This window comes from Schistocerca gregaria, chromosome 3 (assembly GCF_023897955.1).
Source record: "Schistocerca gregaria isolate iqSchGreg1 chromosome 3, iqSchGreg1.2, whole genome shotgun sequence".
NCBI classification, from domain to species: Eukaryota; Metazoa; Arthropoda; class Insecta; order Orthoptera; family Acrididae; genus Schistocerca; species Schistocerca gregaria.
The window spans coordinates 738457155-738481425 of NC_064922.1; the positions used below are offsets into that span (position 1 = coordinate 738457155).

Consider the following 24271-nt stretch of genomic DNA (forward strand, 5'->3'; position numbering starts at 1 on the left):
TGAATCTTTGGAAATTTCACTTGTTTGCAACAAAACACTTGCATAACTTTGTGTATCTTTTTGTGTCTATAAACACATACTCTGTTGTGATTTCTATAATAAGCAACTAGTAATAAACGAGCACCCTTCCTCACATGAGTACAAAATGTACCAACAGAATGCCTACCAAACTAAATGCAACATATTCCTGAGAGTTGATTATTCTGTTATTATCTTTTATAGCCAATTAACCTCAAACAAATAATGTTCAATTAATCAGTTGCTCAGCTGTCTTGAACTTGTACCCGGAACCTTGCCTTACACAACAATTTTCTTCCCAAGTAGCTGCTAGTAGCGCATATCTACCTTCAAACCTCTCGGAAGCTCTGCTGATGTGGTGTGAAATGGGATTTTAAAGAATAACAAGTTACTTACACCTCTAGCCTCTTAGCAGAATGAAAGATGCTTGTGAAAACCGGAAACTTAGTCTAAGTTGTTTTTAAGCATGAAATATCCCCCTACGAATGCTTTGGCTTAACATATGTGCAGATGAGGTGCAAAAGACACCAGCTCTGGTCGTCGACAAGTTGTGACAGCATTGTACATTCCACATGCTGGGGAGATTCAGTTATGTTTTGACATTGCATTTTGTGGTGCCTTGGAAGTCTCATAGCTGGCAAGAATGTAAATGATGGAACAAATGAAGTTTTGTTCTGGGAATTGTAAGGCACTTAATGTACTGTAATCTAATTTAAAAGGGATACACAAAAAATGTTGTAACTGTTACGAGCAACAAAGTAAGGAAGAGCTGTTCACCCAGCAATGTAATTTGAGATGTACAAACAAAAGTGATAAGTGGTGGCGTTATTGTAACCTTCAAAATGGTGTCTGTAACAGAGGTGCATTCCAAGCAGAGGCCTGTTACTGAGTTTCTTTTGACAGAAAACAAGAGCATCACAGATATTCATAGGTGCTTGCAAATATCTATGGAGATCTGGCATTAAACAAAAGCATGGTGAGTCTTAAGGTGAGGCTTCTGCCATCATTGTAATAACGTCATGTAAGCCTGTCTGATCCTTAATGTGCCAGCCGGCAGTCAGATCTTGATAAGATTTTAAAGTAGTGCAAAGATTGGCTTCAGATGGCTCTGAGCACGATGGGACTTAACATCTGAGGTCATAAGTCCCCTAGAACTTAGAACTACTTAAACCTAACTAACCTAAGGACATCACACACATCCATGCCCGAGGCAGGATTCGAACCTGCGACTGTAGGCGTCGCGCGGTTCCAAACTGAAGCGCTTAGGACTGCTTGGCCACTCCGGCCGGCTGCAAAGATTGGAAACTTGCTTTAAATGTCCAGATATGTAAAACTGTGCACTTCACAAAAAAAAGCGGTACCATATGTATCAATAAGTGGCTCTGAGCACTATGGGAATTAACTTCTGAGATCATCACTCCCTTAGAATGTAGAACTACTTAAACCTAACTAACCTAAGGACATCACACACATCCATGCCCGAGGCAGGATTCAAACCTGCGACTGTAGGCGTCGCGCGGTTCCAAACTGAAGCGCTTAGGACTGCTTGGCCACTCCGGCCGGCTGCAAAGATTGGAAACTTGCTTTAAATGTCCAGATATGTAAAACTGTGCACTTCACAAAAAAAAGCGGTACCATATGTATCAATAAGTGGCTCTGAGCACTATGGGAATTAACTTATGAGATCATCACTCCCTTAGAATGTAGAACTACTTAAACCTAACTAACCTAAGGACATCACACACATCCATGCCCAGGGCAGGATTCGAACCTGCAAATGTAGCGGTCACGTGGTTCAAGACTGTAGTGCCTAGAACCGCTCGGCCACCCCGACTGGCTCTACAGATCAATGAACCACATTTGGGTTCAGTCAACTCATACAAATACTTTGCAGGGATATGAGATGGATTGATCAGATAGGCTCAGTCACAAGCAAAGTAAGTAGCAGAGTTCAATTTGTTGGTAGAATAATAGGTAAATACAATTGGTGTGCAATAAAGATGGCTTAGAAATCACTAGAATACTGCTCAAACATGACTGACAGGGGATATTGAACATACAAAAAGAAGGGCAATACAAAGGGTCACAGATTTGTTACACCCATGGGACAGCGTCACTGAAATGCTGAAAAAACTGAATTAGGAGACACCTGAAATCAACTCAAACTATCCTGACAAAGCCCACTTATAAAGCTTCAAGAACCAGCTTTAAATGATGGCTCTACATATTACCCCATAATGATTGTGATGCAAAGATTGGATTAATTACAGTATGTGCACAGGCACTCAAACAGTCATTCTTCCTGTACTCCATATATAAATCTAATGGCACATGTCCTGATAACTGGTACAATGGGAAGTACCCTTTACCATGCACTTCACAGTGGTTTTCAGAGTATATATGTAAATGAATATGTACCAAGCGGGAAAGCGCCGGCAGACAGGCACAATGAACAAAACACACAAACACACACACAGAATTACTAGCTTTCGCAACCGATGGTTGCTTTTTCAGGAAGGAGAGGGAAAGACGAAAGGTGTGTGTGTGTTTTGTTCATTGTGCCTGTCTGCCGGCGCTTTCCCGCTTGGTAAGTCTTGGAATCTTTGTTTTTAATATATTTTTCCCATGTGGAAGTTTCTTTCTATTTTATTTAAATGAATATGTATATATAGGAAAGAAAGGATGAGGAAGACCTCTGCAGATTCTAGGAAACCTGTATCAGGATTTTCTTAATCAGTCTACAAGACCAGTGAGAGCACAGCAGAAAATTATACGATATCCCTCTTGCCGTATGTTGCACCAATACATCATTCGTATTTCAAAATAATTTCAATATATTGTTCATGGTGAATAAAATCTGCTGCAGTTTTAATTACACACCACCTGAGTTTAAGAACATTAATCCCATCTTCAAGTGCTACAACAACAATTAATGAAGGCTACGTAAGACTACCATTTCTTCTTCTTCTTTTTCTACAATTCTCTTACACTTTCGAGCATTGTGGTAGCCTTGCTTTATCAATTTCTTCAATTCCATTCATTTCCAAGACGACTTTTCCATGCCTTTGTGCCAGTTTCTCAACCTTGTCCTCCCATGTGATGCAGGGTCTTCCTTGTTCAGTTCCTCGTTGCAAAAGCATTTGAAATACTTGTTTAGCTTTTCTTTCCACTCCATTTCTCTTAGCATGTCCATACCACCTCAACTGATGCTCCTCAACCACAATACTGCTTGCCTCCTCCTGGTCAGTTATTGGTACTCTCTTTGCTACCAATGTTTCTCCCGAGTACTGTCTTGCCATAGAGTCAAATGTAGCTTTCAGATAAAGAAACGTGAGGTAAAGGTCCTGGTTCTTGCCTATGCTCCTCTCCGTGATTATTCTTACAGTGTAGATGTGCTCCTGCCCTGCTGCCCTGGCCTAAAAGCAACCTGTCCCTCCTCCACATCATCTTCTACCACCCTTCTCAGGCACCTCTCCAATGTACAAGTACAGATACATAGACTACTGTGATAGACAGATAGCCCTGTAGTTATCATAGTCACAACTGTTCCCCTTCTTATGCAATGGTATATTTAAATTCTTCTTCCATTCCTCTGAGATATTATTTTCCTCTCACACTCTCTGGAACAGATTAGTAATTTCCTTTATCACCTCAACTCCACCATACTTGATTAGTTCTGGAGCTATCCCAACACGCCCTGCAACCTTCCCTATTCTAACTTGGTCAGCTGCCAATTCTACCTCCTGTTCTCTTATCTCTCTTTCAGTTTCTGAGTCTTGCATAATTTCATACTGTCCAATAATAAGTCCTTCTTCTTGTACTGCCTTAGTTTCTTTCTTTTTTTTACATTTTCTTCTTAGTATCTTCTCCCTGCTTCAGACACTGCTGCTTTCTCTGACACTAGCTTACTCCCATGCTCAAATGTCCTTCTTTGTTTACCATATTTCCGACTTAGTGCTCTTATGGATTTTCAAAAGCTCCTTGTGCTGTTCTTTCTTCCCCTGTCCTCAACTATGTTTCTAAATTCTGCCCAAGATTTCTTTTTATTTTCCTTCTCTACTTGTTTCACTTCATTCATTTTATCCCTATACTCCATTCTGTCTTCTTCTGTATGAGATGCTAGTATTTTTTCCAGGCTTCCTTCTTATACATCACCACCTACTTCACTTTCTCATTCAATCAACTTCTTCTTTTCTTCCTTGTATCTTCTATTAAATCCCCACATACATCTCCTGATTGTAGTAGTACTGATTTCAGCCTAATCCACGGGACATCAATGCCCTCATTCTCATTAGTTTTACTTTGCAGCCTTTTTGTGGCCAATTCTGTATACTAAATCTTTTTCTCTTACTTCTAAAATTCATTCAGTTTAATCAAGTTGAATTTCTTGGTTTTCGGTTAAGCTTGTTTCCTAAGCCTAGTGTTCTTCACCAACAGTCTATGTACAAGGAGCAGAACTTGCCACAGAATTCTATTACATGTCTGACACTATCATTTCCGATTTTCTCTCCAAAATGACTGTCCACACTTCCAACTAACAACTATTTTTCTTGAATTGACTGATTCCCATCCATTCACTTTCATTCCAAGCTGTTCACTGGTAACTATACCTAATCTCGCTTTTGCTCGACTATTCATCGCAGCCTCAGCATATCTTAAAATGTACTCACTGTCCTGCATTCTTTTTATTCCATTCCCTTTCCTCTTCACCTTGCTTACTCTAAGAACAACTAGTTTACGATCCTCCATTTCGTGAATCAGTTCTATATTGTTATTGGCCTTCATACTCCACGCTTCAAATCTTGACTTCCACTATCACACTGGTTGTCATCTTACAGTTCTTTGCATTCCAAGAGTATTATATTTCTCTGAATCACCTTTACCTCCACATGGGTGATAAGCACAATGTAGAGTGGTTTGCCAGGGCATCATCTCCATGACCCAACTGGTCATCATGCCCCAGGTAGTTTGGGTTTGTGCAAGGAATTTCCAACTTACCTATTTAGATATGGTTTTCCAGCCAATTCTCAAGTGGCTGACTGCAGTAGTTTCCCACTGAGTGATGGGGTCACCACAGCCCTACACCAAACTAAGTATGATATTAAACAAAGTTAATTAACATTAGAAGGACTGTTAAGGTTGTAAATCATCACTGAAACATACCTTAATAGTGTACAACATAACCATACAGGTCACGTACAAAGTTAAGAAGTTTATCCAGTAGTATGAGAGAGAGTGTGTGGGTGAGGTATGGAAAATGTGGTATTGGCTGGTAATAGTTGAGGTAAAGAGGACTAAATCCATAAATATGCATTCATAGATGGAAAAGCATAACATGCCAATCTACTACGAAAGGCCTGAGATGTGGCACAGACTTGAGAAAGCTGACTTCATGGCATAAATGCCACTTCAAACGACCAGAATGCCAGTTGCTGAACAGCAGAAAGTAACTTACCATATAAGTGCTTAGGTAGCCACAGATCGATTACACCCAGCATGACCCATATAACTGACTATCACACCGACTACAAGTAGATGCCCAGCACACTAATGCCATTGAGTGAGTGCAGCATGTCATAGTGCCAAAGGAGGGCAAAGAATACAAGAGAAATGCAGTTACTGTCACCCACACCCCACCCACATGCTATCGCACAAAGTAGCTCAGTACAGATAACACTAAAACTGCATTACTAAAGGAAAGGCATATGGCTCAGATAAGGTATGTGAAGGTCTTTTGACATGTATATTTATATGGTGTCTACTGGTTGCAGTGATTACACTGTTACTTTAAATTTTGTACTCTTTGATTATGCAAGATGCTTTAAATTCTGTACTCTTTGATTATGCAAGATGTTCTCAACTTTTGGTTTTGTTTATATTCATCCAGATGTAATACGTCACACCATCTGCTTCCTCATAGTTTTTAATATTTGCTGTTACTGTTTTCCATATATTTAACATCTGAAGTAAAATTATTTTTTTTTTATTTTCTGACAATTGCATTAACTGTATTGTGCTTCACATGCCTTATCTGGGCTACAGCTTTCTTTTAATAATACTGTTTTAGGAGTATCTGTGGGGGGGGGGGGGGGGTGAGGTGTGGATGGAAGCAACTTAATTCCCTCGACATTCTTTGCCTTCTTTTGGCATAGTTCATGCTGCAGCCACTCGGTGGCTGTTTGTGTGTGTGTGTGTGTGTGTGTGTGTGTGTGTGTGTGTGGCTCAGATAAGGTATGTGAAGGTCTTTCGACATGTATATTTATATGGTGTCTACTGGTTGCAGAGCACAGCCATTTATATGGGTCATGCTGGGCATATTCAACATGCAATTACCTGAGCACTTGTACTCTTAGTTACTTTTTGCAGTTTGGCAACTGGCACTCTGATTGTTTGTAATGGCATTTATGCCGTGATAACTTTCTCAAATCTATGCCACATCTCAGGCCATTTGTGGCAGGTTATATTTTTCCACCTTTATGTGCATATTTATGGATTTAGTTCCATTTGTTTGGCCCTGTTTACCTTGGGTGTTACCATTCAATGCCACATTTTTCACTTGTCACTTGAACAGGATCAGTCACACTAAGGATATTTTTTAAAAACTTTTCAACATACTTGTATAGCTGTGTTGTGCACAGTTGAGATATTTTCTACAAATGGTTTACAGCTTTGGCCCTTCTAATGTTAATTAGTTTTGTTTAGTGTACTACTTAGTCTTCACTAATTGTTACAGTAGCACCTGAAAATGGGATTAGTGTCCTTAAATCCAGACTGTTCTGGCATAACAAGTGCCGGCAGGAAAATCAAGAATGATATAGCAGAGCGGGCTGTGGAATGGTGCCCGCCAATAGTAAGCTGATTAGGACGTCACCACAACAGGAATGACATCTACACGAAGAGAATAGAAGAGATGCAGCAATAGACCTGAACTAGAAGAGTGCACTAGAAGACAGCACCTGAAGAAAAGACTATAAGAGTCACACTAGAAGAGCCGCAGTGATTTTAACAATAGCATTGACTTAGGAACTTGTGTGATTAGCTTGCAAGGAAATTGTATCTATCAAAGGACATTGATTATTTGCATGTTGCCAATTGCTTGCGAACCATCAAGTAGGAACAAAAGTTAAGTATTGTCAATTCAATTTTTGTAATAAACTCCATTAAAATGAATTGCTTGTATTTTGTCTAGCTATCTGAGAAAACAGCTTCCTAGGCACTCTACAAGAGACAAGGCACAGGCATTTACATGCTTTAACAGTCTCTCATTGTTTTTGATATTCAGTGTTTTCAGGTGGGTGTTGCAGAAATTTTCTTTGCTTTTGTACTTCTTTTTCTTGCTTTCCTTCTCTGTTTCCTGCATTTCCCTCTTTTAATATGCCCACCCCACCTATCCTGCTTCCTGCTCAGGCACCGCAACCGCAAGCGTTAGATGCAACACAGCTAATGCACATGTTTCAGTTCCAGACACAGCAAATATCTACATTGTTCAAAATGGTGCAGCAACTACTGGTCAACACTGCGTGCCCGACAGAACAAGCACCACTTACAATAACACACTCTGCTATACCGCCTTTTCACCAGTTTTGCCAACAAGAAGAGGGGTGGCTCAACTGGTTGCAACAATTTGAAGCACACATACTTGTTCAGAAAGTACCAGGTATTGTGAAACTTCCATATCTATTATCCATTGTATGAAGTGCAGTTTCCCAATTAACTCAGAAGTTGTTTCCTAACGCCACTCTGAGTGAACTTGCTTACAAACAGGTGGTAGACTCACTAACAAACAATTATGACCAACAAGTGAATGTGGTAGCAGCTTGGTATCAATTTTTTAATTGCAAGAAATGGTCAGAACAAACTTATCACAAATGGGTAACAGATTTGCAGGGTATGATACAGAAATGAAAATTCAAATGTACTTGTGGTGCTTTGTATTCAGATGTTATTATGTGTGATGTGATCGTGTACAATGTACCTGATGTCAAACTCAGGGAACAGATTTTGAAAGAGTCCAATCCATCATTTCAGCAGGAGTGCAAATACTAGATAAGTATGATTCCTACACTCTGTTGGCTGATAAATCTGAGCAGCCTGCTATTTGTCAGGTTGAGCTCCCTGGTTGCGATCGGTCCATTCAGAGGCAGCTTGCACTAGCCAAGCCAACTAAACAAGACATTCACATTCTGGTAACTTGTACTTTATCTGCCATGTATCAATCACAAATGTAAAAAGTGACTTTCACGGTGCGTGCTACAATCACATAAGTGTGAGAATATATTAGGACTTGATTCCTTGATTTGTTTGGCTTTAATATTCAGGAAAATGTGTTGTCAATGTCTACATTCCATGCAAAACACAGTGTAGCTACCTTGGTCAAAGAATTCCCGGAACTATTTTCTGAAAGTTTAGGCAAAGCTATCAATTTTGTTGCACATATTACTCTGAAAGACAATAATCAGCTGAAATTTTGCCAGCCCAGAAGTGTCCCTATCGCATTAGGGGAGAAAGTCACTGTTGAACTTAAAAAATTGCAGGATAGTGGAGTTATTGTGCCCATATCAGCTAGTTCAATGGTTTTGCTACCCAAACCTTCAGGTCACATTTGCATCTGTGTTGACTCTAAGTCTACATTCAACCCACAAACTGTCATTGATACTTAATTACCCATTCCCACGCCCAGAGGATCTCATGGACAAATTAGGCAGTGGACACTACTTTTCAAAAACTTATTTACGTGACACCTATCTTCAAATACCACTCGATGAAGAATCTTAAAAAGTGCGTGTTGTAAATACTTATTTGGGCTTGTCTGAATATTTATGTTTGCCTTTTGGCAGTGCTACCACAACCTCCATTTTACAACTGTATTTGAAACGGCTGACTGTGGAAGTACCAAAGTGTTCAAACTATTTAGAAGATATTGCCGTGGCTGCTTGTACACCTGAAGAACATATTGCAAATTTGTGTGCTTTGTTTTGTGCGTTGTCTGATGCAGGACTTAAGCGTAGATTGGACAAGAGTGATTTTTTTTAAACTTGAGTTGCAGTATCTTGGTCATATCACAAACAGCCAAGTTGTACATACTCTTCAGTTGCATTTGTTAGCTGTACGGGATTTGCCAGTCCTCGCAATAGTACAGAATTGTAGTCAGTTTTAGGGAAAATGAACTATTATATTCAGTTCATACCAAATGCTACACAAATAGTGGCTCCATTGCATTGCTCGCGTCGAAAGAATGTGTTTGGACAGATGAGTGCCAAGTTGCTTTTAAGAAGCTGCAAAATGCATTGCTCCATGATTGATGCTTAGTTCACTTTCATCCTGACAAATCAGTTGTACTGCAAGTTGATGCCTCCTCTTATGGAACTGGTGCAGTGCTTTCGCACAGAATTGGTGATAAAGACAGGCCTATCGCTTTCGCATCAAAAGTGTTGTCCAAAGATCAGCGTAACTATTCAAAATTGAGAAAGAGGCTTTGGCTATTGTGTATGGTGTCACCTAATTTCACCAGTATTTGTATGGCAGAAAATTCTACTTAGAAACAGATCACAAGCCTTTGCAGTTTCTGTTTCATCCAACAAAACTGGTTCCTGTACGGACTGCCCGAAAATTGCAAAGATGGGCTTTGTTGTTGTCTCAATAACTGGAAGAGATTGTGTCCATCAGACAGCTCAATATGGTAATTGCATGCATTTTCATGTCTTCCAATTGGCCCTGATGCTTCTGATGAATCTTGTTGTCACATCAATGCTCTGGATTCTGAATTGCTTCAATCTTTTCTGCTGAACTACAGTAAAATTGCACACCCCATGGAAGCTAATTCATATTTGAACATTTTGCTAAAGCACATTCTCACATCTTAGCCTCACTCATTGAATAGCATAAAGAACTCTGTGCTGCACCAATACTTTGATCGTCACTGTACAGAGAGGTGTGATTCTTGTAGAAAATGACACTGAACAGTCACATGTGTTGATCCCTAAAGATTTTTTTTAAAAAAGTGTTGTAGCCACTTCACAAAGGACACTGGGGGAGTGTTCATATGAAACAGTTAGTGCATCAACACTGTAAACTTTATAGTGTCACGCATGTGTGGAAAATCAGTCCACTCTGCCACAAAAATTCTCTGCTTGGTGTAAGTCGCAATCACCATGGCAACATCTGAATGAAGACTTTGCAGAACCTTTTTGGGCTACTCGCTGATTGATTGTGGTTGACTCATATAGCAAGTTTCCTTTGACTGTGCCACTGAACTCAACAATGTCTCATAGCACAATTCAGGTGTTGTCATCGATTTTTTGCCTAGATGGTTTACCTGAAGTAAGTGTCAGATAACGGCCCTCAGTTCACGTCACATGAAACTGTTCACACTATTTGGACGATACTGCTGTAGCAGACCATACAGGTGAATAATATATTGAAAATTTTTGTCCTTCGTTTGTGTATTGCCTGATGTAGGACTCAAGTGTAGACTGGACAAGCGTTATTTTTTTAAAACTTAAATTGCATTATCTTGGTCATGTCATAAGCAGTCAAGGTGTACATCCTCTCCAGTTGCATTTGTTAGTCATATGAGATTTGCTAGTTTCTCACAATGTCACAGAATTGCAGTCAATCTTAGGGATTATGAACTATTATATTCAGTTCAAACTGAATGCTGCACAAATTGCAGCTCCATTGCATTGCTTGCAGCACAATAATGTCCCCTTTGTTTGGACAGATGAGTGCCAAGTAGCTTTTAAAAAACTTCAAGATGCATTGCTCTATGATTGATGCTTAGTTCACTTTGATCCTGAAAATCAGTTGTACTGCAAGTTGACGCCTCCTCTTATGGAACTGGTGCAGTGCTTTTGCACAGAGCTGGTGTTAAAGATAGGCCTACCGCTTTCGCATAAAAAGTGTTATCCAAAGTTCAGTGTATGAGAAAGGGGCTTTGGCTATTGTGTCACCAACTTTCACCACTATTTGTATGGCAGGAAATTCTACTTAGTAACGGATCACAAGACTGTTCGGTCCTTGTTTCTCCCAACGAAACTGGATCCTGCAAGAACTGCCCAAAAATTGCAAAGATGGGCTTTGTTGTTTTCTCAGTACCTGTATGACATTGTGTATCATCTGACAGCTCAACATGGTAATGTGGGCATATTTTCATCAAGTCTTCCGATCGGCCCTGATACAGAGTTTGATGCTTCTGCTGCATCTTGTCGTCTCACTGATGCTCAGGATTCTGAAATGCTTCAATCTTTTCTGCTGAACTATAGGAAAATTTCACAGGCCATGGAAGCTGATTCAGATTTGAACATTTTGCTAAAGTACATTCACACATCTTGGCCTTGTTCCTCGAACAGCATACAGAACTCTGTAAAGTGCCAATACTTCGCATGTTGGCATAGCATCACTGTACAAAAAGGTGTGATCTTTGTTCAAAATGGCAGTGGACAGTCAAGTGTATTGATCCCTGAAGCTTTTAAAAGAGAAGTTCTGCAATTACTTCACCAAGGATATTGCGGGAGTGTTCGTACAAAACAGTTAGTGCATCGACACTGTACTTGGCAGGGTATGGATGCACAAATAGAACAGATGACTTCATAGTGTTACCCATGTGCAGAAAATCAGTCTGCTCTGCCACAAAAATTCTCTCCTTGGTGTAAGTCACAATTGCCATTGCAACATCTGCATGTAGACTTTGCAGAACCTTTTTGGAACACTTGCTGGTTGATTGTGGTTGACCCATACAGCAAGTTTCCATTTGCTGTTCCAATGGACTTAACAATGTCACATAGCAAAATTCAGGTGTTGTCATCATTTTTTTTGCGTAGATGGTTTGCCTGAGGTAATAGTGTCAGACAACAGTCTTCAGTTCAAATCACACGAACTTCAAACTTACTGTGAACACAATGGCATACAGCATCTAACTATTGCAGTGTTCCATACTCAGTCAAATGGCGAAGCAGTAAATTTTGTCAGAAACTTCAAGCAGCAGTTAGAAAAATTCACTCTGCACACACACCTGGGATCAAACATTGTTTCTGTTTCTCGTGTCATATCGTTTGCACCCCCACGATGGTCCATCACCGGTGGAATTGCTTCAAAGCCATCGCCATCAGACACTGCTCCACATGCTCCACCCTCCTCTGGGTTTTTAATGGGAGCAGATGGTGGGTGTGAGGTGAGATCATCCATCGACTTGGTGCTTGCATGTATCTTATTTCAGGTCCTGATAGCTTGCAGCACCACCCCCAAAATCAACTTCGCCTCTGTCATGTGCAAAATGATATTTCAGTGTCTCTTCTCCCAGATACACGGATCCAGAGGACAGCGCAGCCACAGCAGCTGCCAGAGGGTGTCATCACAAAACTGCGGGACGACCTCATGGAGACAGAGCCTTTGTTTCCTCCGCTTCCTCTCGTCCTACCGATGGAGCTGGACTGGCCCAAACAGCAGAAGTCACCGTCTTCTTCATCTGGTTCATGGCAGCAGGAGGTCGACACGTACCCTTCTGGTCATTTTCCAGGGGATGTTTCCGCAGAGTGCAGGCAAAGATGGCAAGGTATGGCCGGAAGCTTAACATCTGCTGCATCAACAGCTTCCAGCTTGACCATGCACCTACACTCCTGCCTCCCCCACCATGGCTGCACTCCCTACATGACGACAGTCCATTGCTTTGGGGAAAGGGAGGGGAATGTTACAGCATATGGACAAGCACCAGCACAAAGACAAAGATCCCAAGAGCAAAGAATGCAGCGAGATGATGTCAGCCAATAGCACAATAACAAGGACAGCACCCTGACAGGAGCACCCTCTATCCAAAGAGAATATAAGCGCCGCTCCTGCCAGCCTCTGCCAGACAGTATTAGCACAGCCTAGACGAGAGTGCTACAATAGCAGTTAGCAGTGATCCATTTCAATTGCTTACATGGACATTGTCTATAATGAACGTCATTACTAGTTTGCATGTTGCCCACTGCTTGCGACACCATTGTAAATTCAATGTTAAGTTCTGTCAACCTTTTTATTTGTAATAAAAATTGTTAATGTGATTTGCTTGAATTGTTGCATAGCATTCCGAGGATGCAGCATCCTTTGGCACCCTGTACAAGATGAGTGGTCAAAAGCCCACGCTTGCGACCCATCATGTATAAATGAAAGTTTAGTACTGTCAATTCAGTTTCTGTAATAAACTCAATTAAAATGATTTGCTTGTATGTTGTCTAGCTATCTGAAAAACAGTTTCTTAGGCACTCTATAAGAGATGACTGGACAGGATCCCACATAGCCAGTGCACATGCATTTATGCAAGTATTACAACTGTAGTGGATTTTATTAACTATGAACAATCCAAGTAACTGTTCTGGATGTCCCTCTAAGAATATAATTTCATTACAGCAAAACATATACTCCAGCAATGTAATTTTGCAGTACGAGGGTGACAATGATATTGTTTGTGACTATAACGTTAAGAAACACTTCAATAAACAGTTGTGACAACTGTTACAATATAATATAAGTTACTAGGTTTTACACCTCCCCCCGTGAACCATGGACCTTGCCATTGGTGGGGAGGCTTGCATGCCTCAATGATACAGATAGCCGTGCTGTAGGTGCAACCACAATGGAGGGGTATATGTTGAGAGGACAGACAAACGCGTGGCTCCTGAAGAGGGGCGACAGCTTTTTCAGTAGTTGCAGGGGCAACAATCTGGATGACTGACTGATCTGGCCTTGTAACACTACCCAAAACGGCCTTGCTGTGCTGAAAGCAAGGGGAAACTACAGCCGTAATTTTTCCCGAGGGTATGCAGCTTTACTGTATGGTTAAATGATGATGGCGTCCCCTTGGGTAAAATATTCCAGAGGTAAAATAGTCACCCATTCGGATCTCCGGGCGGGGACTACTCAAGCGGACGTCGTTATCAGGAGAAAGAAAAGTGGTGTTCTACGGATCGGAGCATGGAATGTCAGATCCCTTAATCGGGCAGGTAGGTTAGAAAATTTAAAAAGGGAAATGGATAGATTAAAGTTAGATTTAGTGAGAATTAGTGAAGTTCGGTGGCAGGAGGAACAAGACTTTGGTCAGGCGAATACAGGATCACAAATACAAAATCAAATAGGGGTAATGCAGGAGTAGCTTTAATAATGAATAGGAAAATAGGATTGTGGGCAAGCTACTACAAACAACATAGTGAACGCATTATTGTGACAGGGAGACGAAAATTTAATAGTGATGGGTGATTGGAATTTAGTAGTAGGAAAAGGGAGAGAAGGAAATGTAGTAGGTGAATATGGATTGGGGCTAAGAAATGAAAGAGGAAGCCACTTGCTAGAATTCTGCACAGAGCACAACTTAATCATAGCTAACACTTGGTTCAAGAATCATGAAAGAAGGTTGTATACATGGAAGAACCCTGGAGATACTGACAGGTTTCAGATAGATTATATAATGGTAAGACAGAGATTTAGGAATCAGGTTTTAAATTGTAAGACATTTCCAGGGCAGATGTGGACTCTGACCACAATCTATTGGTTATGAACTGTAGATTAAAACTGAAGAAAATGCGAAAAGGCAGGAATTTAAGGAGATGGGACCTGGATAAACTGACAGAACCAGAGGTTCTAGAGAGTTTCAGGGAGAGTATAAGGAACCAATTGACAGGAATGAGGGAAAGAAATACAGTAGAAGAAGAATGGGTAGCTTTGAGGGATGAAGTAGTGAAGGCAGCAGAGGATCAAGTAGGTAAAAAGACAAGGGCTAGTAGAAATCCTTGGGTAACAGAAAAAATATTGAATTTAATTGATGAATGGAGAAAATATAACAATGCAGTAAATGAAGCAGGCAAAAAGGAATACAAACTCCTCAAAAATGAGATTGACATGAAGTGCAAAATGGCTAAGCAGGGATGGCTAGAGGAAAAATGTAAGGATGTAGAGCTTATCTCACTAGGGGTAAGATAGATACTGCCTACAGGAAAATTAAAGAGACCTTTGGAGAAAAGAGAACCACTTGTATAAATATCAACAACTCAGTTCTAAGCAAGGAAGGGAAGGTAGAAAGGTGGAAGGAGTATGTAGATGGTCTATTACAAGGGCGATGTAGTTGAGGACAATATTATGGAGAAGGAAGAGGATGTCGATGGAGATGAAATGCGTGAATAGTTTGACAGAGCTCTGAAAGATCTGAGTTGAAACAAGGCCCCGGGAGTAGACAACTTTCCATTAGAACTACTGACGGCTTTAGGAGAGCCAGTCCTAATGAAACTCTACCATCTGGTGAGCAAGATGTATGAGACAGGTGAAATACCTTCAGACTTCAAGAAGAATATAATAATTCCAATCCCAAAGAAAGCAGGTGTTGACAGATGTGAAAAATACCAAACTATCAATTTAATAAGTTACAGCTGCAAAATACTAATGCGAATTCTTTACAGACGAATAGGAAAAACTAGTAGAAGCCAACCTCGGGGAAGATCAGTTTGGATTCTATAGAAATATTGGAACACATGAGGCAATATTGACCCTACAACTTATCTTAGAAGATGGATTAAGGAAAGGCAAACCTATGTTTCTAGCATTTGTAGACATAGAGCAAGCATTTGACAACATTAATTGGAATACGCTCTTTCAAATTCTGAAGGTGGCAGGGGTAAAATACAGGGAGCAAAAGGCTATTTACAATTTGTACAGAAACCAGATGGCAGTTATAAGAGTCGAGGGACATGAAAGGGAAGCAGTGGTTGGGAAGGGAGTGAGACAGGGTTGTAGCCTAACCCCCATGTTATTCAATCTGTATATTGAGCAAGCAGTGAAGGAAACGAAATAAAAATTCGGAGTAGGTATTAAAATCCATGGAGAAGTAGTAAAAAATTTGAAGTTTGCCGATGACATTGTAATTCTGTCAGAGACAGCAAAGGACTTGGAAGAGCAGTTGAACGGAATGGACAGTGTCTTGAAAGGAGGATATAAGATGAACATCAACAGAAGCAAAACGAGGATAATGGAATGTAGTCGAATTAAGTCGTGTGATGCTGAAGGAATTAGATTAGGAAATGAGACACTTAAAGTAGTAAAGGAGTTTCGCTATTTAGGAATCAAAATAACTTATGATGGTCAATGTAGAGAGGATATAAAATATAGACTGGCTATGGCAAGGAAAGCGTTTGTGAAGAAGAGAAATTTGTTAACATAGAATATTGATTTAAGTGTCAGAAAGTCATTTATAAAAGTATTTGTATGGAGTGTTGCCATGTATGGAAGTGAAACATGGACGATAAATAGTTTGGACAAGAAGAGAATAGAAGCTTTCGAAATGTGGTGCTACAGAAGAATGCTGAAGATTAGATGGGTAGATCACATAACTAATGCGGAGGTAGTGAATAGGATTGGGGAGAAGAGAAGTTGGTGGCACAACTTGACTAGAAGAATGGATCGTTTGATAGGACATGTTCTGACGCATCAAGGAATCACTAATTTAGTATTGGAGGGCAGTGTGGAAAGTAAAAATCATAGAGAGAAACCAAGAGATGAATATACTAAGTAGTTTCAGAAGGACGTAGGTTGCAGCAGGTTCTGGGAGATGAAGAAGCTTGCACAGGATGGAGTAGCATGGAGAGCTGCATCAAACCAGTCTCAGGACTGAAGACCACAACAACAACAGGTTTTATAACCACCACTTCAATTAAAACTGAGAATATTTTGTATCTATAACCAATACTGACAATACATCTTGTGTTTTAAATATTTTCACAGGGGAAGTGAACCAAGACAAATAAATTTTTAAATTGTGTTCTTCCATGCAATAACTGTAATAATTTAACGAATATAACATAGCACAAAGATCCATTTAAACAACTGTCACACATATATAAGCCTTGAAAACTATTCAGCTCATGTGCTTAATTAATTTAAGTGGTTTACCTTTTCAATTGACTCTAATGGAGTTGCCCCACTTTTAAAATCACTCTTTTTGCTTTCATAATACATGTTCCTATCAACTTAAAATATTTTGATGTGAAATTGCTGTCATTTGCAAAAACATTGAAGTCTATGAGTTGCATATTCTATACCCACATCAACATTCTGCATATCACTGGCAGAGGTCATTTCCTGTCATACTACGAATTAGTATTTCCTCTCATTCCACTCGTGTATGAGGTGAAGGATGGGTGACTGTTTAAAAGCTTCTGTGCATGTGGGAAATAATTTTAATCATATCTTTGTGCTCCCTATGGGAACAATATATAGGGGGTGATAGTATATTATTAAATTCCTCACTTAATACTGACTTTTGAAACTTTGTAAGTAGGATTTCACATGATACCAGGTATCAATATTCTGCATCTCACAATCTTTCTCCCATGGATCTAACAACCAAGTGACCAATCATGTTGCTCTACTTTGTAAACATTAACATATTTTGTTGGACTTGTCTGTTATGGATGCAACACACTTGAGCAATATTCTAGAATGTTCAAGTGTTTTGTAATCAATCTCCTTTGTAAACTGTTTGCATTCTCCCAGTAACGTTCCTATGAATTGAAGTCTTCCACCAGGTTTAACCAAGACTAAACCTATGTGTGCATTCCATTTCATACCCCAAGAATGTATTACATTCAGGTGTTTGGATGACTTGACTGTATCCAACTGTGAAACAACAAAATTGCAGTCAAAGTTTTTGTACTTTTGAAGTGCATAATTTTACATTTCTGGACATTTAAAGCAAGTTGACAAGCTCTGAACCACTCTGAAGTGTTATCAAGATATGACTGAATATTTACATAAATGTTTCACACAGGATTTAATTGTAGATAACTGGATCACCTTCATGATAACATGCTGCATACCCAACTCATTAATTCAATCAAAAATTTCCTTTGATACACAATATGATCAAACTGTCACTGATAAATATAAACATTGTACAGAGCCAAATGTTCTCTGCACATCTAGAAATACTGTGTCTACCTGATTACCTTGATCCATGGCTCTAGGTATGTCATGTGAGGATTGTGCAAGCTGGATTTCACATGACTGAATTTTACAGTTGGATGGTATGCAGGAGGTCACTTTGTTTGAGATGCCTCTTCATGTTTGATTCAGGATATATACTAAAATTCTATGACAAATGGATGTCAATGATATAGACCAGTAATTTTTAGGATCACTTCTGCTACACTTCTTGTAGATTGTGTGACTTGTGCTTTTCCACACATCCTTGACACAGCACTTCACTGTTTGAGCAAACTAAGGTACAACATTTACCCAAATGATAAGGTTTTTCTCTCCAAATTCAATGTTTGTAAAACGCAAGGCCATCTCACATTTGCACATTAAATGATTAATGCTGATGTCAACATTTTTACATCATGCAATATACATGGTGGTCCACTGAACATGACCGGGCCAAATATCTCATGAATTAAGCGTCAAATGGAAAAACTACAAAGAACGAAACTTGTCTAGCTTGAAGGAGGAAACCAGATGGCACTATGGTTGGCCCGCTACATGGCGCTGCCATAGATCAAATGGATATAAACTGCGTTTTTTTAAAATAGGAACCCCCATTTTTTATTACAGATTCATGTAGTACGTAAAGAAATATGAATGTTTTAGTTGGACCACTTTTTCGCTTTGTGATAGGTGGCACTGTAATAGTCACAAACAAATGGCTCACAATTTTAGACAAACAGTTGGTAAAGGTAGGTTTTTTAAATTGAAATACAGAAGATAGGTAAGTTTGAACATTTTATTTCTGTTTTTCCAATGTGATACATGTAACTTTGTGAACTTATCATTTCTGAGAATGCATGCTGTTACAAGAGGATTACCTGTAAATACCACACTAAAAATAATGTCCGTCAACCTTAATGCATTTGGCAATACGTATAATGACATTCCTTTCAACAATGAGTAGTTCGCCTTCTGTAATGTTCGCACATACATTGACAATGCACTGACGCACGTTGTCAGGGGATCACGATAGCAAATATCCTTCAACTTTCCCCACAGAAACAAATCCAGGGACGTCATATCCAGTGAAAGTGAGGGCCATGGTATGGTGCTTCGACAACCAATCCACCTGTCATGAAACACGCTATTCAATACCGTTTCAACCGCACACGAGCTATGTGTCAGACACCCATCATGTTGGAAGTTCATCGCCATTCTGTCATGCAGCGAAACATCTTGTAACAACCGTAGAACATTACGTAGGAGATCAGCATACATTGCACCATTTATATTGTCATCGATAAAATGGGGGCCAGTTATCCTTCCTCCCATAATGCCGCACCATGTATTAATCCGCCAAGATCGCTGATGTTCCAATTGTCGCAGCCATCGTGGATTTCCCCTTGCCCAATAGTGCATATTATACCGGTTTACGTTACCGCTGTTGGTGAATGACACTTCATCGCTAAATAGAACGCGTGCAAAAAATCTGTCATTGTCCTGAAATTTCTCTTGTGCCCAGTGGCAGAACTCTACATGATGTTCAAAGTTGTTGCGATACAATTCCTCGTGCATAGAAATATGGTATGCGTGCAATTGATGTTGATGTAGCATTCTCACTACCGATGTTTTTGAGATTCCCGATTCTCGCGCAATTTGTCTGCTACTGATGTGCGGATTAGCTGCGACAGCAGCTAAAACATCTACTTGGACATCATCATTTGTTGCAGGTCGTGGTTGGCGTTTCACATGAAGCTGAACACTTCCTGTTTCCTTAAATAACGTAACTATTCGGCGAATGGTCCGGACACTTAGATAATGTCGTCCAGGATACTGAGAGGCATACATAGCACACGCCCGTTGGGCATTTTGATCACAATAGCGATACATCAACACGATATCGACCTTTTCCGCAATTGGTAAACAGTCCATTTTAACATGGGTAATGTAACACGAAGAAAATACCGTCCGCACTGGCGGAATGTTACGTGATACCACGTACTTATATGTTTGCGACTATTACAGCACCATCTGTCACAATGCGAAAAAAGTGACCCAACTCAATATTCATATTTTTTTACGTACTATACGAATATGTAATAAAAAATGGGGGTCCCTATTTAAAAAAATGCAGTTGATATCCATTTGACCTATGGCAGCGCCATCTAGCGGTCCAACCACAGTGCCATCTGGTTTTCCCCTTCAGGCTAGATGAGTTTCGTTTTTTGTAGTTTTTTCATTTGACGCTTATTTCATGAGATATTTGGCCCATGAGATATATTTTCATGAGATATTTGGCCCCAGTTAACAGACGACATGCCTCCCTCCTAGCCTCCTCTGGAACATAAGGAGGTAGTTTAAAAACAGCCTGTTCCAGAGAATTAAAATCAACCACTGGCAAACACTCGGGTGTCGGTACAAAATTTAAAGCTTTTTCTAGCACTGATAAAGCTGTGTCATCAGAAGCTTTCTGCATGAGATTTATCACAGAATGTCGAGATACAGTGTCACACTCTGAGCAGCAGGAACATTCAAACTTCATCAAATGCTGGGCAGTTGGAAATTACCAGTCACACTGCCACCATGAAGCACTGTCCAACCAATCCCAAGAAAAAGCGAACATTTTTAAGCACTCATTAAACAAAGCCAAAACAATTCCTTAGAAACAAAATCCAGTTGTTGATCAATGTAACAGAGTCTTTCATGAACAAGAGCTAGGCTAGTTCCTTGTTGATGTGACTGGTGGAAGGAGATTTAATACGGTACAGAGCTTTGTCAAACGTTGGAACAATATTTGATCATGACACATCAGCAAAAACGACAATGCACAGTGCATTCTTACTGTACTGAAGTTTATCCAATCTCCTCAAGCAATAGTAAATTTCTTTCCTGTAGAGGTAAACAATATGAAACCTGAGTTTCTCCCAGCATATGCAACATTCAGATTACTTACAGTAATGATAGCTGATGTATTTTTTCATAGTTACATCATTGAAAATGTTCCATTCCACTATGTTAAGCTGTAATTAAATGTTTTCTGACTGTTTTACATTTATTTTGTATTAATAAAAGTTTGTATAACGCTTTGACATTAATAAATGCTCATAAACAGATGGCACATACTGTTTCAATAGCTTTTGGACAATTTTTTAGGGACAATAAAAACATAATTGAGAAATTGTTTGTACAAAAATGTATACCATAATGTATTGTCCCAAGCCTGGGACCCAATCCTCAACAACATAGAAGGTGGTGATCAATATGATCATTATGCCAGAACTGATGGAAGAAGCAGCCATATTCTGAATGTTAACATGTTGTTGTTGTTGTGGTGTTCAGTCCTGAGATTGGTTTGATGCAGCTCTCCATGCTACATAAAAGATAGAAATTAAAATCCAAACATGTCTGTTCCCAGATTGTGTGGTGTTTGGCCAGCATCTGTATCCCATGTTATGGCAGTTGGATAAGAACACTCTAAGACTAACAATCTTAGTTTTAACTCTGGTAAACAAATGTCTATCCACAGTGGAAAAAAAAGGATAGCTACAAAATTACTCCAGGTAGCCAATACACCACCCCTGAAAGTAATACAAGCATGTGTTCGGATTCTGGAGTTTCTGCACCATCACCCAACCAACAGTTGGGGAATACTGAAAAACTATTTGTAATCTGAAATTGAAATTTAAACGGAAACATAAAATAGCAGCCATAAATATTAACTCCCTCTGCAAAGGTGGGAAACTCAGTCATATGATAAGACCATTTGAGCACTAACAACATCCTGCTACAAGCCATCCAAGAAACATAGCATAGAGATGACCTAACAATATGTGAAAACTATAAAACTTTTATAGGTAATTCAGCAATTAGACTTCCCACCTCAAATCTCTGAATTTTAGGCACAACCTTCACATTTTACAAAACTTAGTTGATTTTGAATTAGTCAGTGGGAGACTCTGTGGTGTCATCTGAAGAGAAGTTGCCAACACGAGGTTGGTACCTTGCAAAGCAGCCACAAGAAATGATAGTCGCTGCAAGATGCATCAACAAACGAGTGACGCGGGCATAGCCTTGCTCAAAAAAAAACATTTCACTATGCAAATGCATCCACTTTTCTATTTTAAAGGACTGTTCTGCCCAGTCTACAAGCATCAAGTATCTTGACAGCATCATCTTCTAGCAGGTTGGAGAGAAAGAGAGAGAGGGAGGGGGGGGGGGGGGGAAGACTAGTATTCTGTCTGTATCAAGTCATATGTCGATTTTCAGAGACAATTGTAAACACTCCAGTCATTTCTGTGGAAATGGATTGTATAAAGTTAAGTAAGTATCCCCTGACCTGGGGTTCTGGGTGATTTTTCTGAACTCTATCCTTTCTCCTAAACCTCACCAGTCTTTTTTCTTCACCCCTCTTCCTTCCCCTTCAACCTTTCTGTCACTCGCTCCGAAAGTTTGCAAACTTCAATAACTTTTATATGCCTGTTCTCCTGCTGTTGCTTGGTGAGTAAATTTTTTAGCTATCCAATTACAATTAGAATATATTTTCAAAAATTTATTATTTTCATCTAATACTTTTTGTGTTATAGTACACACTAGGTGCAAAGCAAAGCAAAGCAAGAACCCACTGCTCCACCAACTAGTGTACTTTCATCCAGTACAACAGAATCTCTGTTTTAACAGTTAAATGCATGATTAAATATTACCGAATATTCAATTCCCATACACCAACAAATGAAGACACCAAGAAAAACACAGACGAAGTAAAAGCTTCTGGGGAGATCTGGAAAATAGGCTGTTGGAAGTTCACAAGAACAACATAATAATCATGATTGGGGGACTATCTGGTAAAGGAGAAATCATTCTGAAAAGTTACTGGAAGCTTATAAGAGAACTAACACAATTGACTCAAGATTAGTAGATATACAGGGCGAGTCAAAAGTCCTTGGACAGTTTCAAAAGTTCGAAGATTAAAGGGAAAATTGAAATGTGATGGTGGGAACACGGGTTTGATGTGGGGCTGCAACTTTTGGAGTGAATGTCATTCATGGCCACCATATTGAAATCAGCCATTTTGGATTCAAATCTTTTTTTTTTTTTTTTAAATGGGAAGGGAGGTGTATGACACATCAAATAAATAACACTCGCTTGAGCTCTGGAATTGAGTGGTGTAATTTGTTTTGGTCTATCTTGTACAGTTTAGAAGTTAATAATGTTCAAAGTTACCTTGATACCGACTCATGTCTCTCTCTGTTCCAGGTGATCTAAGATGGGTCTGGCACAAGAACAGAAGATTGAAATCATCCTTATATCAGGGGAACGCAACTCCGAACAATAGCAGCTTACCCCAACAGACAGCATCCCGACAGAGAATTGGTGTGACACAGCACGGTGGCTCATGTGATCACCAAATTTTGGGAGACAGGTTCTGTTCATGATAGGGCAACATCAACTTAACGAGGAAGATCCTGATTGCCAGTTGGAGTTCTGCCTGTGGGCTACTGAACAACACAAAATGGATCCTTCATTTGCCAAGGGCATACTGTTCAGCGACAAGGCATATTTCACTTTGAATGGCGATCTTATGGTTCAAATGGCTCTGAACACTATGGGACTTAACTCCTGAGGTCATCAGTCCCCTAGAACTTAGAACTACTTAAACCTAACTAACCTAAGGACATCACACACATCCATGCCCGAGGCAGGATTCGAACCTGCAACCATAACAGTTGCGCAGCACCAGACTGTAGCGCCTAGAACCACTCAGCCACCCTGTCTGGCCAAGGGGAGGTTAATTGACATAATTGTCGATACTGGAGTGACGTAAATCCGAACTGGGTTGCCCCAATTCGAGAATATAGTTCAGCGAAGGTGATGGTGTGGTGTGGCACATGGGATACCTGCATCATTGGGCCATTTTTCATTTACAACACCTTAACTGCACCACAGTGTCTGATGATACTGCAGGACCTTATGTTCCCTTCCATACTGAATGCTGACAGCATTTTCCCATCTTATTTTCAGCACAATGGAACCCCTCCACACTATGGCATTGGTGTCCGTGAATGGTTGGAGGAACAACTGCCAGGGAAGTGGATTGATTGCTATGGTCCCATGAAGTGGCCCCACCCAGATCCCTTGACTTAATGCCCCTTGATTTTTATCTGTGGGGACATCTTAAGTAGATAGTGTATGCTGAGGGCATCCATGATTTGAGACACCTGGATGAACGCATACAACATGCCTGTGACCAAATTACAGGAGACACTTTCCTCCGTGTGCAGTCAGAATGGTTGCGGCGACTACAGTTGTGCAT

General features: G+C 40.0%; 1 protein-coding gene across 7 annotated transcripts in view; it reads right to left on the reverse strand.

The window, feature by feature from the left end:
* LOC126353810 (protein pigeon) overlaps window positions 1–24271 on the reverse strand; it is a 479712-nt gene that overhangs the window by 155834 nt on the left and 299607 nt on the right. The gene's annotated exons all lie outside the window — the stretch shown is intronic.